This window comes from Canis lupus, chromosome 36, assembly GCF_048164855.1.
Source record: "Canis lupus baileyi chromosome 36, mCanLup2.hap1, whole genome shotgun sequence".
NCBI lineage: Eukaryota > Metazoa > Chordata > Mammalia > Carnivora > Canidae > Canis > Canis lupus.
The window spans coordinates 17,798,872-17,814,448 of record NC_132873.1 but is presented as its reverse complement, the minus strand read 5'-3'; positions in this window follow the sequence as shown (position 1 = coordinate 17,814,448).

Here is a 15,577-nt window from a genome sequence, read left to right as displayed (position 1 = left end):
CTATTGTAATAATCTATTTATATATTTTCTTCCCAGCTTTTAGAGCACATAGGCCCACAAGGAATATCTTTACTGAATATTTTCACTGAAATTTTTTGTCTTCTATAATTATTTCCTATCTCACTTTTAACTCTTACCTTGGCTTTAGAGCAATGTTTTAAAGCAGTAACTATTCAATAAAATGTTGCTCTAAGTCTTTTCCAATTAGGTGTTTTGTGGCAGCTAATCTAATTGTTAGATTATAATAATATAATAACTATTTGATTATTTCATAATCTAATGTGCCCACATTAGATTATGAAATGGAACCATGGAAGGCTCAAGCTCAACACGTGATATGAAAAATAATCATGGATAAGACCTTCATTTTACAATTGACTTAATTCAATCTTCGAGAAAAGAGGGGACTTGCCTAAAACTATAAATGAAGCCAATGGCAGAACGAAAAGAAGAATTTCAGTCACGCATATTACAGGTCAGGTGTCCTTTCTATCATGCTACATAGAAAAAAGTCAGGTAAGATTAAATGATACATGGCATGACAGCAAATGAGGCCAAGGTCAACTTCTTCCGATATCTTAGACTGAAGAGACCTGAAAGCATAGGTTGACAATATTACAGAATGGTGAAGAGAAAGGGCTTTGAATTCTTATTTGGACTTTCAGATCCAAGATTTAGTAGTTATGTGACCTTAGGGAAAGTGGACCTTTCTGAACCTCAGTGTTCTTATCTATCAAAAGATAGATAAGGGAAACTACATCAAACAGCTGTTGTAGAAACTGAATGATATTAGCACAATGTTTGCACATAGTAAATACTCAAGATAGCAGAATTGTATCTTCAATTTAACTTGGGCTAATTCGCCTCAGCATATGTCCTACACAGACGAAGGAAAAGAGGAAAAAAAAAAAAAAAAAGATTTAGTCTGCACTTCCATTAAAGGAGTATGTGCCCTGGAGCCAGCCTGAGAGGGGAGCTATGAGTCTGTGGGTCACTCTCAGCTGCTGCATGACTGCATTATCCTGCCCCGAGGAGGTCTTCAAGGTATGTGTTTGTTATACACCAGGTCCTTTACATGGAAGCCAGTTACCCCATCTGGTGCACACATGAGGAAACACCAATCTGCTCTAATGTTGACAGAACCACTAGATGCAGTCAGCTCAGAATTGTGGGTTTTTAGTCTCTAGCATAACTCTAAGGTATCAAGGAAAATTTTGATGGAATGTCATTTTTGCCTCAGGCTCTGACTTGATAATCTAATTCCCTCATTAGATACATTGGCACTTGAAATATCATCATTATGGTAGTCATCGTCATCACTAACGACCTGCCACAAATCCCTGTTGTTAGTAAGGAAATCTGTTCCTCCTGAGTTGTGCTTGGAATTCCCCTCAAAAGATTACATTTAAAGAGTCTCCCTTCTTCTCACGCAGTATGATCAGGTGTCTGGGAGAGAAATACAGTCGACCTTCTGGGGCCTCTGTCAATTAGCACATACTCAGTGATTAATTCTAGGGTCCTGTGTATCCTTTCCATGGCCAGGTCTAGGGGGAGGCCATTGAGGCACTTGCCTTAGGCACAAAGTTTAAGAGAGCATGACAAACTCAGTAGGCAGATTAAAAATATCTTAATGTCATATTTTTAAAAAGCTATGCAAAAAATCCACAGTAAACAAAATATCAATATGTTGAAAAAAAGATGGGATGGCACTACTGGTTTTTCATTTTGCTTTAGACCCAAAATGGGTTGGCCTGGCACAGGACTTACCTTCTTGGGCCCTTTACACTTCTCAGAGCACCCACCAAAGTTGTGTTAACACTTTGGAGCTTCTCCTGTGATTATAAAATCACAAAAATCAGCTCAATTTAGTCATTTGCTTCACAAATGACTTTATTAAGAAAGAAATGGGGAAAAAATGCATAGTATGCTAAAATCAGAGATTCCGTGGATGGAGCTAGGAACTGAATAAGGTGGTCAGGGAAGACCTCACTTAGCAAGTGACAACTCAGCAAAGACCTAGAAGAATGAGGAAGCAAGTGATGGAACTATCTGGAAGGAAATCATCCCATGTGTAGGGACCAGCAGGTGCCGGAGGCCTGACAATGGTTTTTCCAGGGAGGGGCTGTGAAAAAATAGCCATTTCACTACCAGAGTGGAGGGCTTCATGTGGGTGTAGGGTGCAGTGCCTGACAGCATCAGCAATAAAGATAGCAAGCTCGATAAACCCTGGTGCTTTGGATGGGTATATACTTTTTTAAAAAAATGAGGGTTCCAAAAGGAAGAAAGAAGGTTTGGTAGGTGGCCAATAGGGTCTACATTAGGAACTTGTTTCTGATAATACAAGATGGGGTAAATTTTCAGAATAGGTGGTATCCATACAGAGGTAAAAGCACTGATAGAGAAAGCAGGGAGGATTACAAAACAAGTATCTGAGTTTGAGGAAAACAAGGACCTTTTCTCATTTTTCTTTTTTTTGTTCTTCCTGGAATTAGAAAGCAGGTGTCAAGCCAACAGTGAGAGCTGGAGCAAATAATTTTTGATCTACACTTCAATCTCATAATAAGAAAATCATTAATTATTCCAAAGGTTAGCGGAGTTGTTCCTTGTCCATGTGACATTGGCTATAAAGTAATGGACTTGGAGTCCATTTTGAATATGTTGAGGCTTCTATCAACAAACTTGTTAACACAGACAAAACTAGAGTTTTCATTCAGGCTTTATTCATCTGGCAAAGACCAAATGCCAAATATGTGGGTGATATGGATTGCAGCAATGGATACACAATCAGTGTTCCAGATACCTTTGTAGGGCAAGGACCGTGGCTCCATTCTGATGACTAGTTTTCCTTCTAGTTTTCAACCAAGAAATGCCAAAAACATTGCTAAAGAAACTAATATAATATCTAATATAATATCTGTTATGCCTAGATACTCAGTGTTAGATTCTACTATGGTATACTGGCTTTGCATCATTTAATAATAAAAGGTCCAGAAATCTAGATGAGAGTGTTAGTCTACAGCATTGTCAAAGATTTTGAAAATGTTTACAGTTACAGAACCCTACATTGTTCTTTTTTTCTCAAAACAATGTTACGGGTTCTTGGGGGGCAGATCTTTTTCCTGACCAAAAAGATGAAAGAACACCACAAAGATTTTTCTTGGGAAAACTGATGGGTTTGAGCTCAGAGGAAAGAAGACTTTAAGTGTCAAGACAAACCTTCTATTTAGGAGGCAAGAAAGATCAAATATAGTGGCCAAACCAATATTTATAGTAATGGCAGAGTGCAACCCTTTTCAAAATAGATTTTCTCCAAAACTTGTTTGGAAAAACTTAGATCGTTGGATTTGATTTTCAGTTTATATAAAATGTCATCTCATGAAATTCTAAAATTTTATTTCATAAAAAAAAGTAACTCTGCCTGCCTTCATCCCAAATTTGCTTAGGGCAATGTTACAAAACCATCCTTTTCCCTAGACTAAAGAAGTATCTCAAAATTCCCCCACATTTGTAATATTCTCTCATAGAATAGGAAAGGATATTAGTCAGGATAAACTGAGCTATGATACAGTTACAATAAACTCTAAAATCTCAGTAGTTTGATTTCATCAATGTTTCTAGTTCACACAATGTCTAAAGTGTGTGGGGGCAGTTCTCTTCCATCTTGTCAACATACCATCAGGGACGTGAGGTCTCCATGATCACCATGACAGAGAAAAAGAGAGCTGGAAAATCATGTAGACTGAGTCTACCTACATCTGATGGCCAGAACCCATTCACGGCTCTTCAGCCTACTAAGGAAACTGGAAAGGAAACACACAGGGGCTGATGGATAGCACACTGAGTACCAACAGTTCTGCTTCAGTTTGCTTTATGCTTCCAAATACCCCCTTGCTCCTTCCTCCCACACATAGAAACTAGTTACCACTGTCCCAAATCCCCCAAGAGTCAACCCTAAATCCACTGCAGTCAGCTTAAAGCCCAAATCTCTGAGTGATACTCAACAGTGTTTATCAAATCTGGATGTGGTTTCCCCTGGCCCAGAGACCAGTGAACTTTAAAAGGGTTAATTATCTGTCCTGTCTAATGTATGATAGTGGAATGAAGACAGAATCATCACAATAAAAGCTCCTGCTCAGAAAAAGGAGGAAAGAAAGATACAAAACAATCACGTATCTGGAGTTGTGAAATTCTCCCGTCCATATTTTGGAGACCACTACCCTGGGTGAGGAAGCTTCCTTTAATAGGCCTCGTTCTGTCCTCTGGGAGGAATTTTTCTTGTTTATCATTTTCTTTGGTCACACTTGAAATGGGTGCCAATGAATCATCTCTTCTCTAGACTGTAGCCTTCAACACTTGTGCTCATGGAAGATTAGGAACCAAAAGTTGTAGTACAGCTCAAACCATCAAAGGCTTTTTATACTCTGGGCTCATTGGTTTTAGGGGGAATACCATTCCCTCAAAAATACAGTAGACTTTTGATCTATTTGACTCCAATCAGCTCCATGTGGTAATAAATACATCCAGAGTTACCTTTTATTTTTTTTAAGATTTTGTTTGTTTGTTTTTGTTTATTTGGTACACAGAGAGAGTACAAGTAGGGGAGGGGGCTGAGGGGGAGGCAGACTCCCAGCTGAGCAGGAAACCTGAAGTGGGGCTCCATCCCAGGACCCTGGGATGATGACCTGAGTCGAAGGCTGACATCTGACTGAGGTACCCAGGCGCCCTCAAAGTTACCCTTTAGACACACTCCTTAAATCTACTGTATTTCCTTGTTCTTACCTTCATCCTTATTTCTTTTGACTTAACGGTGGCTACCTTTCAATTTTGGAGGGAAAGGTCACTCCCTTCATCTGATTTGTGCTAAGTCATTTTACGTTTTATTAGGTGTTTGCTACTCAAAACCTTTTCTAAACTCCACCTCTTACCTTTTGGAATCTAAAAGCAATTGGCTTTTACAGTCCTATAATACCTCAAATTACTGGTCTTGATTTCTCTTTGTAAAGAGGTCAGCTCTCTTCTGAGCTGATTTCTTCTTTATATCTTTCCAAACACAGTTAATAATAAGCGACACACATTATTTTTAAGATGACTTTATTTAAGTAATCTCTACAACCCATGTGGGGCTCAAATTCACAACTCCAAGATCAAGAGTCACGTGCTCTACCAAATGAGCCAGCCAGGTGCCCCAGCAATACACAATATTAACACACCGTTTTCTAAAATTTTTCCTTAGACAAGCCAGCTCAGTAAGTACATAGTCTATCTCAAATTATTGCAGGTGGCTATTTTCCAAATGTTTTGCCTCTGCATGATGTGAATCAGGGATTTTCCAGTCTCCAGTATGTTTCTTTACCATCTGGTGGCCATCCACTAATCCAATGCCACATACTGGTACCTTGAATTCCATGACTATTAAAAAAAAATCCCTACATACCAGAGCAGATGAGCTCCCAACTTTCAGTGATTTAATAAAATAAATATTATTTCCAGCTCACACAATGTGTAATATATGGCAGGTGGCCCTCTCCCATCTTACAGCCTTCATCTTGAATACCTGGCCTCCAAGGTCTATGGATCTTGAGAATAAAAGGACAGGATAAATACACTGGAAAACTTTAAGGAATGGTCTAGAAGTGGCTTACATTATTTCAATTCATCCTTTATTGGTCAGAACCCCATTAAAAAGCCCCAACCTAACTGAAGGCTAAACTAGGAAGCATTATGGAGATGGAGCATTCTGTTTCTGTCACATATATCTCCAAAATATCAAATCCAAAATACCCACAAAATAAATCTAAGGTTTGGGCAAGTTACTCTATCATCAATTTTTTGTTTTCATTATAAAATGAGCTTAATTTTATTTAACCTTATTTTTTTTTTAACAGAGTGACTGTGAGGATTTAATACTATGACATATAAATTTCTAGCATACTACTTGATGTAAAATAGTTTCTCATTAAAAAAAAAGTTTATAAAAACTCAATCAGAGTGCCTGGGTGGATTAGTCAGTTAAGCATCTGCCTTCCACTAGGGTCATGATCCCATGGTCCTGGGATCAAACCCTGAGTCAGGCTCCCTGATCCGGGCGGGGGGGTGGTCTGCATTTTCCTCTCCCTTTGCCCCCCACCCCCACACACAGCCCAAGCTCTCTCTGTATCTCTGTCTCTCTGTCTCTCTCTCAAATAAATAAGTAAAATAAAATCTTTAAAAAAACAGAACAAAACCAAACCCTCTATAGAGTATTTCTAATTTGTTCTAGTTTTACATATAGGGATATCATATTCTTATCTAGTGCTTAGTATTCTTTGTAAAATACTCACAGGAAGTAGTTTTGACCATTGATAGACATGCAAGTTCCCTTTCAGAAGCCTGTTGATTGCATCTTTAACATGAAGATTTCAGTTTTTCATTAGGATGTTGGCATTCTTTATTGGTGTTGCTTTCAAGAGCCCCAGTTCAAGTGTAGGTTGGAAAACTAATGATGGATATGATAGAAGGGATGGTTCCATTGGCTATAAGGGATGATATTATCTCTGGATTGGGTTCCTCCCTAAAGAAGTATTTGAGACAAGGATTTCAGTGCAAACACTTAATTTGAGAGGTTATCTTAAGAAACATGATGAGGAGGGTAGAGAACTAAAGACAGAAGGAAGTAAAGGCAATAAAGTATGTGTTAATCATAAGATTACCACAGTGGGCAACTGGGAGTTTCCTGGGGCCTTTTGGGACATTCTGTAGAATATACTTTATAACTATCACATGAAGGCTTGAAGAACCTGGGTGTTTATCTCTCAGTGATTGAAGTTCATTCCTGGGGTGTTACTCTCTATCACTTCCAGCCCACTTCATGCACAAATGAGCATGCTCCTCCATCACAGAATTCCCACCGGTAGAGAGAGACAAAACACCCTTGGCAGATCTGGGAACTATCTGCAGGTGACTCCTGGAGTGGGTCTGGGGATGTGGACGGGACACAAATAGCATGGAACCTATGTTTAAAATAGTTTTCTTTGGAATTTCTGAATCACTGGGCCAGGTAGCCCCAAGTCCTTATCAATCTCTCTCTCTCTCTCTCTCTCTCTCTCTCTCTCTCTATTATTGCTAGCTCTTAAAAGTATCTTAAAATCTGCAGATTATGATTTCTGACAAGGAACGAAAAGGTTATACATCAGAAAATTTGCTTTTTTTCCAGTCCATGATGTCTTATCTCTCAGTACTAGATTTTGTCAGTCTTCTCCTTGTTGTATACAAGTGCCAGGTTTCCTCCTTTGGCAGGAAGTTGCTGAGTGGTTCAGGCCTGCCAAGCTGAGAGAATTCCTGAGGAGTGGAGGAAACTTTTTACTGACGCTGACGAGGTGGCTACAATCAAGGTAGCAAGCAAGACTGAAAGCGGAATGGTAAACCTGAAAGAGAGAAAGAGAGGAAGGAGGACTGGTGAGTCCCAAAAGCCAGAGGGGCAGAAGCAAGCATCTACTTGGAGGTAGAGTCTAGAATCCGAGCATCAGGGAAACCAGAAAGTGAGCAAAGACTGGTTAAATATAAGTAGGAAGATACAATTGTGTGGAAATGTTTCACTGTTTTCAATTTCGTTTTAGAAATTAGTGGGATCACTGTGAATGGGTGAGCCCCTAACTTTTCAAGTCCAAGATGAGGCAGGCAGTAGAAACCTCTAGATTTTGTCTTCCTAGATTTTGCCTTTCTAACCCTCTAGTCTAAATTACTATCATTGATCATTTTTATTATATTTTTAACTCATTTGTGTTCTCTCATGCTCTTATTTTTCAGCTTAAAATGTATCTGTGGGTTAGAGATCCTTTTTGTTCTGGATTAAAAAGTTATACTCTTCATAATTCAAACAACAACATTTTGGCAGGAAGTTAGCAGGAACATATGGGCCTTAGCATTTTGATGCCCAGACTGGCTTCTGCCAAAACATTTCTTTGCTGTCATATAGAGAGCAGCAGTGTTTGGGACTGTTGGGGGAATCATCCCACACAGCTCGGGCTGGGGAATACTGCAGCCTAACAGCCTTCACGTGAGGAACTTCCTGGCCCTGAGAATTTTCTGAGAATATTCAGAGGTGGAGGGAAATGGGGTCAGCCAGTGTCCATCTCTTAAATCCACAGCTATAGGCAATGTCCCATAACTTCAAACAGCCCACAGACAGTGGTAGGGTAACTGGGATAGGAATGCAGAGGCTGGTTATTGGTCAGAATCAAAACTGGGAAACAGAAACCACTCTTTTTTTTAAAAAAAAAAAAAAGAGGGGATTTAGTAGAAGTGATTGGTTGTACAGGTGATGGAAGAACTAAAAATCAAACAAGAGACAGTAATACAACACAGAGAAGAACCAAAATAGGAAACTATTAGCACCTTAGAGTGGAAGGGTGATGACGGACGCAGACTTACCAAAGCTTAAGGGAAGATGGAACCATGATGGCTTGCATGACAGGAACTGGAGCCAAAAAAGAGAATGAGCAACTGCTGGAGACACCTCCTGAGGCTGATAGGGAGTGGGAAATACCCTGGCTTGCATTTCTCCCACCCTCCAATCTTTTTCCAGTGACTCTCACTAAATAAAACATAAGTTAGTAGATGTGGGATCCTGGAGTGTCAGCCTCAGAGGTTAGTCCCCCTTTAATATAGATGGATCTGAGAGCAAATGGGTCAGAAATGGTTTGCGTAGTTGGAAGAATTAGTAACTGGGACAGGATAAGCTATTCACTCCTGAGATCTAAAGTAGGTATATCCAAATCCCCAACAAAATTTTTAGAGCCAACTCAGTGGTTGGAATATTGGCATAAGAAGGAAAATAATAATAACATCACCCTCATCTGACATTTACTGAACTCTGTGTGCCGGGCACTTCACACCAGCTATTTCATGTAACCCATACTATATTCTGATATACTATTATATCTTCAGTGACTACATGAGAAGCCTCAGGACAGAAAAATTAAAGATTAGTCCTAGAAAGCAGTGGAACCAGTGTTTGGACACAGGCAGTCCAATTGCAGATCCCATTCTCTATCTACTTTTCCCTCACATCTCCCACCCCTACTCCCTCTGCTGTGCTACCTCTACTCACTAGAGATCTGGAGCTCCTTACATGTCTTTATAAGAAGGGCCTGAGGCTCACACCATGACTTGGAAGTATGTGAACCCCTTTTGAGAGCCCCTGTGAATAGTTATCTCAAGTAACTTTGGAAAAATCTAGGAGGGATAATGGTTTTTTGGACCCTATATTTCTCCATTGCTTATTGTTTTCTGTGTTGATTATTTATTCTTAGCCCCCACTATCTTTATGGCAGAGGTATATGGGGGAGTTCAATTTTTCAATTTGCTAATCATAAAGCCATCTTATTTTCTCCTTTAATCTATGCCAAAAATTTCTACCAGGTATTTACCAGCTGTCCTGAACCCTGAGCATAATGATCTTCATGCTGCTTTATTTTTAGGTATCAGGAACTCAAGGGTTAATTACTATTAAGGTGGCAAGGAGAGGCCAGTAGGTGACAGAAGCTCTTTGGGCAAAAGTTACATAGACTTTTCACCTTGCAGCTAGAGGAACTTCAAGCTAAAAAAAAAAAAAAAGCAATACAAACAAACAAAAAACTGGATCTGGAGATTACAAGAGACATAGTGTGCTCTACAAAAAAGCCCAAACTACCAGCCAGTGCCTAGACTTCTTTTTAATACATGAGGTTAGAGCAACTGGACACGTACATGTTAAAAAAAAAAATGAATCTAGACAAAGACCTTGCATTCTTCACAAAGCTAGAACAGTGAAATACCACTCACTATATACATATTAGAATAGCCAAACTCTAAAAAAATAACAGTACCAAATGCTGATGAAGATGTAGAGCACAAGGAACTCCCATTCATTACTGATATTAAAGCAAAATGGTACAGGCACTTTGGAAGACGTTGGTGATTTCTTACAAAACTAAACATACTCTTACCATACAATCCAGGAATTATTCCTTGGTATTCACCCAAATTACTGGAAAGCTTATGTACCTATAAAAATCTATGGATGATTATATCACATTTATTCATTATTGCCAAAACCTGTATGCCACCAAGATGTTCTCAGTATGTGAATCGATACATAGACTGAGGGATATCCAGACAATGGAATATTATTCAGTACTAAAAATGAAAGAGCTCTCAAGTTATAAAAACATGTGCAGAAACATTAAATGCATATTATTAACTGAAAGAAGCCAACCTGAAAAGACTACATACTATATAATTTCAACTATGTGTCTTGGAATAGGAAAAACCATGGGATCAATAAAAAGAGCAATGATTGCCAGGGGTTTGGAAGGGAAAGGAGGAATCAATAACTAGAACACAGAATTTTTAGGGCAAAATACTTTGAATAATATGTCTAATAAAATTGGAAATAAGGCAATGATTTTAATTATTGCTACTCCTTTCAACATTGGATTTGAGGTCCTAGCCAGTGTTATCAAAATCCTAGCAAGATTTACTTATCTACATTGACAAGCTGATTTTAAAATTTATATGAAAATGCAAAGGAGGGGATCCCTGGGTGGCTCAGTGGTTTAGCGCCTGCCTTTGGCCCAGGGCATGATCTTGGAGTCCCGGGATCGAGTCCTGCATCAGGCTCCCTGCATGGAGCCTGCTTCTCCCTCTGCCTGTGTCTCTACCTCTCTCTCTGGGTCTCTCATGAATAAATAAATAAAATCTTAAAAAAAAAAAAAGAAAAGAAAAGAAAATGCAAAGGCCTTAAAATAGTCAAGACAATCTTGAAAATGAAGAAATTTGGAGTATATACATTGTCAGATTTTAAGATTTCTTTTACAGCTATGTGATTAAGAGAATGTGGTGTTTGGATATACACTGGTAAATAATTCAATGGAATGGAATAGAAAGTTCAGAAATGGACCCACATGTATTCAATTGTTTGATTTTCAGTAATGGTCCCAATGCTTTTCAATGAAAAAAGGAACGTCTTTTCAATGAGTCCTGCTGTAGTAACTGCCTATCTCTATTGGGACAAAGTGAGCCTTGACTGCTGACTTACACTACACATATAAATGAACTTGGAATGATAATATACCTAAATGGGAGGACATGAGTTCTAAAGTTTCTAGAGGAAAACATGAAAATAGCATTGTGACCTTAGGGTGAAGGAAGATTTCTTGGGCAGAATGCAAAAAGCACTAACTACAAGGAAAAAAAATAATTGGACTTCATCTAAACTAAAAACTTCTAATCAAAAGAAGTGTTTAAGAAAGTAAAAAATGACAGCCCAAGGCTATGAGAAAGTATTTGCAATACATATATTCAACAGAGGATTCATATACAAAATATATGAAGAACTACAAATCCATAAGAAAAAGACAAATATCCAATAAAATAGTGAACAAAATACTTACTAGGCACTTAACAAAAGAAGATATCCAAGTGGTCAATAACCATATGAAAAGATAGACAACATCACCATCATTAGGGTGCTGGAAATTAAAACTACAATAGGCAAGTATTCTACAAACACAAGAAGAGCTAAAAATTTTAAAAGATTGACAAAACTAAATGTAGACAAGGATGTAGAGCAACTGGAACTCTTGTACGTTGTTAGTGAGGATATAAAATAGTACAATCAGGGCTATCTGGGTGGCTCAGCTGGTTAAGCCTCTAACTTTTGGTTTCTTGGTTTGGGCTCAGGTCATGATCTCAGGGCTGGGAGATGGAGCTCTGCACTCAACCGGGAGTTTGCTTGAGATTCTTTCCACCTCCCTCTCCCTCCCTTTCTGCTCTTCCCCCTGCTTGTGCACTCTCTTTCACTCTAAAATAAATAAATAAAATCTTTAAAAGAAATGATATAATCACTGAAATTAGTGTGTATGTCCAAAAAAAGACTTATTCAAGAGTGCTCATAATAGCTTCATTTATAAGGTGCCCGAAGTGGAAACAGCCTAAACATTCATCAACAAAAGAATAGATAAACCTACTTTGGTATATCCATACAATAGAATACTACACCATAAGAAAAAAGAACCAGTTACTGAAACATAAAACCACACAGATAAATTTCAAAAACATCCTCTTAAGCAGAATAAGCCAAACACAAAAATATATACACTATGATTCTATTTACATGCAGTGAAAAAGAGACCAAGTTAATCTATAGTAATTGAAGTCAGAATAATTATTATCTTTGAAGGAAGTATTGACTGGAAATGGCAAAAAAAAAAAAACCATTCTGGGACAATAGAAATATTGTTGATTTGAGCCATTTCTTAATCTGGACCATGATTACTTGAGATCTCTCTCTCTTTTGCTCTCTTTCTCTCATTCTCTCTCTGTGTGTCCTCCTCTGTCTCTCCCTCTGTCCTCCTTTCTCTCCCTTTGCTTCCTCTCTCTCTCCCCCTCCCCCTCTCCCTCTCTCCCTCTCCCTCTCCCTCTCTCCCTCTCTGCTCCTCTCCCTCTTTCCTCCCTCTCTCTCTCCCTCTTTCTTCATCCCTCTCTCTCCCTCTCTCTTCTCTCTATTCCCTTCTTTCTCTCCCTCTCTCCCCCTTTCTCTCCCTCTTTCCCTCTCTCTCTCCCTCCCTCTCACCATATATATAATTAAGTTGTACACTTAAGATTTATATTTTTTCTATATGAAAAAATTAAAACAAAGATATAATTTTAAAATGCATCTCTTTCTTCATGGAAGGATGTTCAAGTACAATAACCTGTCTTTTACAGTAGAGGGAGTGTCTTTCTACACTTCAGACAATTGACCCCTAAAAAACATTACCAATGTGAGAAGTCTTTGAATCTTCATAAGATTTCTGTCTTGTCCTGTTGTGCAAATTTATTTTACAAGAATCCAAGTATTTGCCATTTCCTGCTCAACTGGTTAACATGATATCATTAATATGTTGGATCAACATCTTATACTTTGGAATATCAAGACTATCAAGACTTGGAAGGTATCATAATCCTAGGACATAACTATGAATTACTCTGTATTTCTCTCATTCCCCAGGTGAATTTGACTGTCTCTTGATCTTGCTTCCTGTTGGGGATTGAAAAGAACACATTCACCAGATCAATAACTGCATATCAGATGCCAGAGGCTATCGTTATCTTTTTTAGCAAAGGTGCCACATTCAGCACAGCAGCTGCAACTGGGGCTTCCACTTACTTAAATTTATGGTAGCTCACCATCCTCTGCCATGATCCATTTGATTTTTCAAGGACTGTACAGTGAATCAAAAGAGAATAGGATGTACCGCCTAGCATCCTATTTGTCTTTGAGAGTCACACTCATCTCTGCCATATCCAGAATGTGTCATTGCTCTAATTTTAATTCCTAGCAGGCATGGAGAATAGTGGTGCAGACTTAACAGCTTCCTATACTAGTTTTCTATTGCTTCTATAACAAATTACCACAAATTTAGTGCTTAAAACAACAAAAGTTTATTATCTTATAGTTCTGAAATTCTGAAATCCAAAATAAGTCACACTGAAATAAAATTGAGGTGGTGGAGGAACTATATTCATTCTGAAAAAGTCTAGAGGAGAATCTGTTTCCTTGATTTTTCCACCTTCTAGAAGCTCCCTGCATTCTTTGGCTTGTGATCCCTTCCTCCACCTTCAACACCATCATCATAGCATTTTCAAATCTCTCTCTGACTCTGACTTCCTCTTCTGCCTTCCTCTTCCATTTATAGGCTCTTGTGATTACACTGGGCCTCCCAGGTAATCCAGAATAATCATTCCAGCTCAAGGTCAGCTGATTAGCATCCTGAGTTCCATCTGCAACCATAAATACCCTTTTCCATTTCCATTTAACCTAACATCTAGATTCTGGGAGTATGGACATCTTTGAACATCACACTTCCACCAACTTCCCCAATTATAACAGTCTACAATCAAGTAATAAATGTGAGGATTCGGTCAGCTTCTAGGTAAAAACCATTCTAATGATGCATTTATGGCTGAGAAAATAATTGTTGGGTGATCTGCAGATCCATTGTATTGACTGTAAGATGAACCTGGGACAGGACTCCATTTATCACATGGCTTCTATAACCTCTATAGGCATTTTGATTCCCTTCGTTTATCAGTATCCCCTATGATCCAGTACCCAATAGTCCTGGAAAGATCTGCTTTCCCTAAGTGTATGATCCCTAAGTCCTCTGGGGATGGATTGGGAAAATAGCTACTGCACATACTTCTTCAGACATCACAGCGAATTGCCTCCAAGGGAAATAAACTCCCCTTCAATTAACTCTGGGTATGAGAAGAGTATAAGGAATCATTATTTTGCAGCACAGTGCTTGACATCAGCTTTCTGCTCTCCCACTATTGACTTTTTTTTTGGTTGTATATGTCAAGCAATACCATCATCAGCTGATCAACTTTCTTTCTGGTATCCCCCAGGAATACCATGGTCTATTAGACATCTTCACAGATTCCTGTGGGTCATGGACTCCTCGTTGTCATTCCGTCTGTACACCCATAATGGAAATTGCATTCACCTTGCTTCTGATGGTTAAAAGCTGCCACCTGGCCTCTAGTATGCCAGAAACTTATCATCCCCATTGATGCTGAGGAGCCCTCGTCTGTAACAACCTTCCATTCCACCTCTGGCCCACAAATGATAACCACCATTAGTTCTCCGATTCCTTATTGCTTTAGTTAAGGAATAGCTTCTGGGCCCTCTGAAAAACACAGACAGCTGGGTATTTTTCTTTTTATATTATGTAATAAATCCACTCAAACATGTCCTATCTCTGATTCTTTTGACCCTTTCCTTAATACTCTGCCAAGACAGTTCTGGCATCTCCACTTCATTTACTATAGGCCTCCAAAAAATGGGCGGCTTGAGAGTTAAGTTGCCTTTCCTGCAGTATATTAGGCTTGGCTCCAGAAGTCCTTGCCAGGAAGTTAAGTCTTGCCAGAACTCATATCAATATACTCTTCCCCATCAAACCTTATATTCATCTTCTCTAAGCAACCTCAAAGTTACATTCCTAGAGATGTTGTCCTGAAACTTGTTAGTATACATAAGCCCTTTGGTGAATAATTCTTTTTCTTTCCACAGCATGGACAGTGCTTCCTACTTGCACCACACTAAGACCTGACCATAGTTTTTATTAAAGACTGGGGGTTAAAAAAAAAAATAAAGACTGGGAGTTGACAAACTAGGGCCCATGGGCTCGACACTATTATAAAACTATTGTAAAATTAAGGAACACAATCATACTCATTTATTTGTATATTGTCTATGGCTATTTTCATGCTAGTCACAGGGTTGAATAGTAGAAATGGAGACCATTTGGCCTAAAAACCATAAAGCACATATTATCTCACTCTAAAAGAAAATTTGCCAATTCCTGATCTAGGACAGTTTTGCTCAATAGACCGTCCTCTGATGATAGAAATATATTATCTGTACTGTCCAACATGGTAGCCACTAGTACCATATAGTTATTGAGAACTTGAAATATGGCTAGTGTGACTAAGAAAAATATTATTGATTTTATTTCATTTTAACTGATTTATAGTTGCATGTTTCCAGTGGCTATTGAGTTGGACAACACAGCTG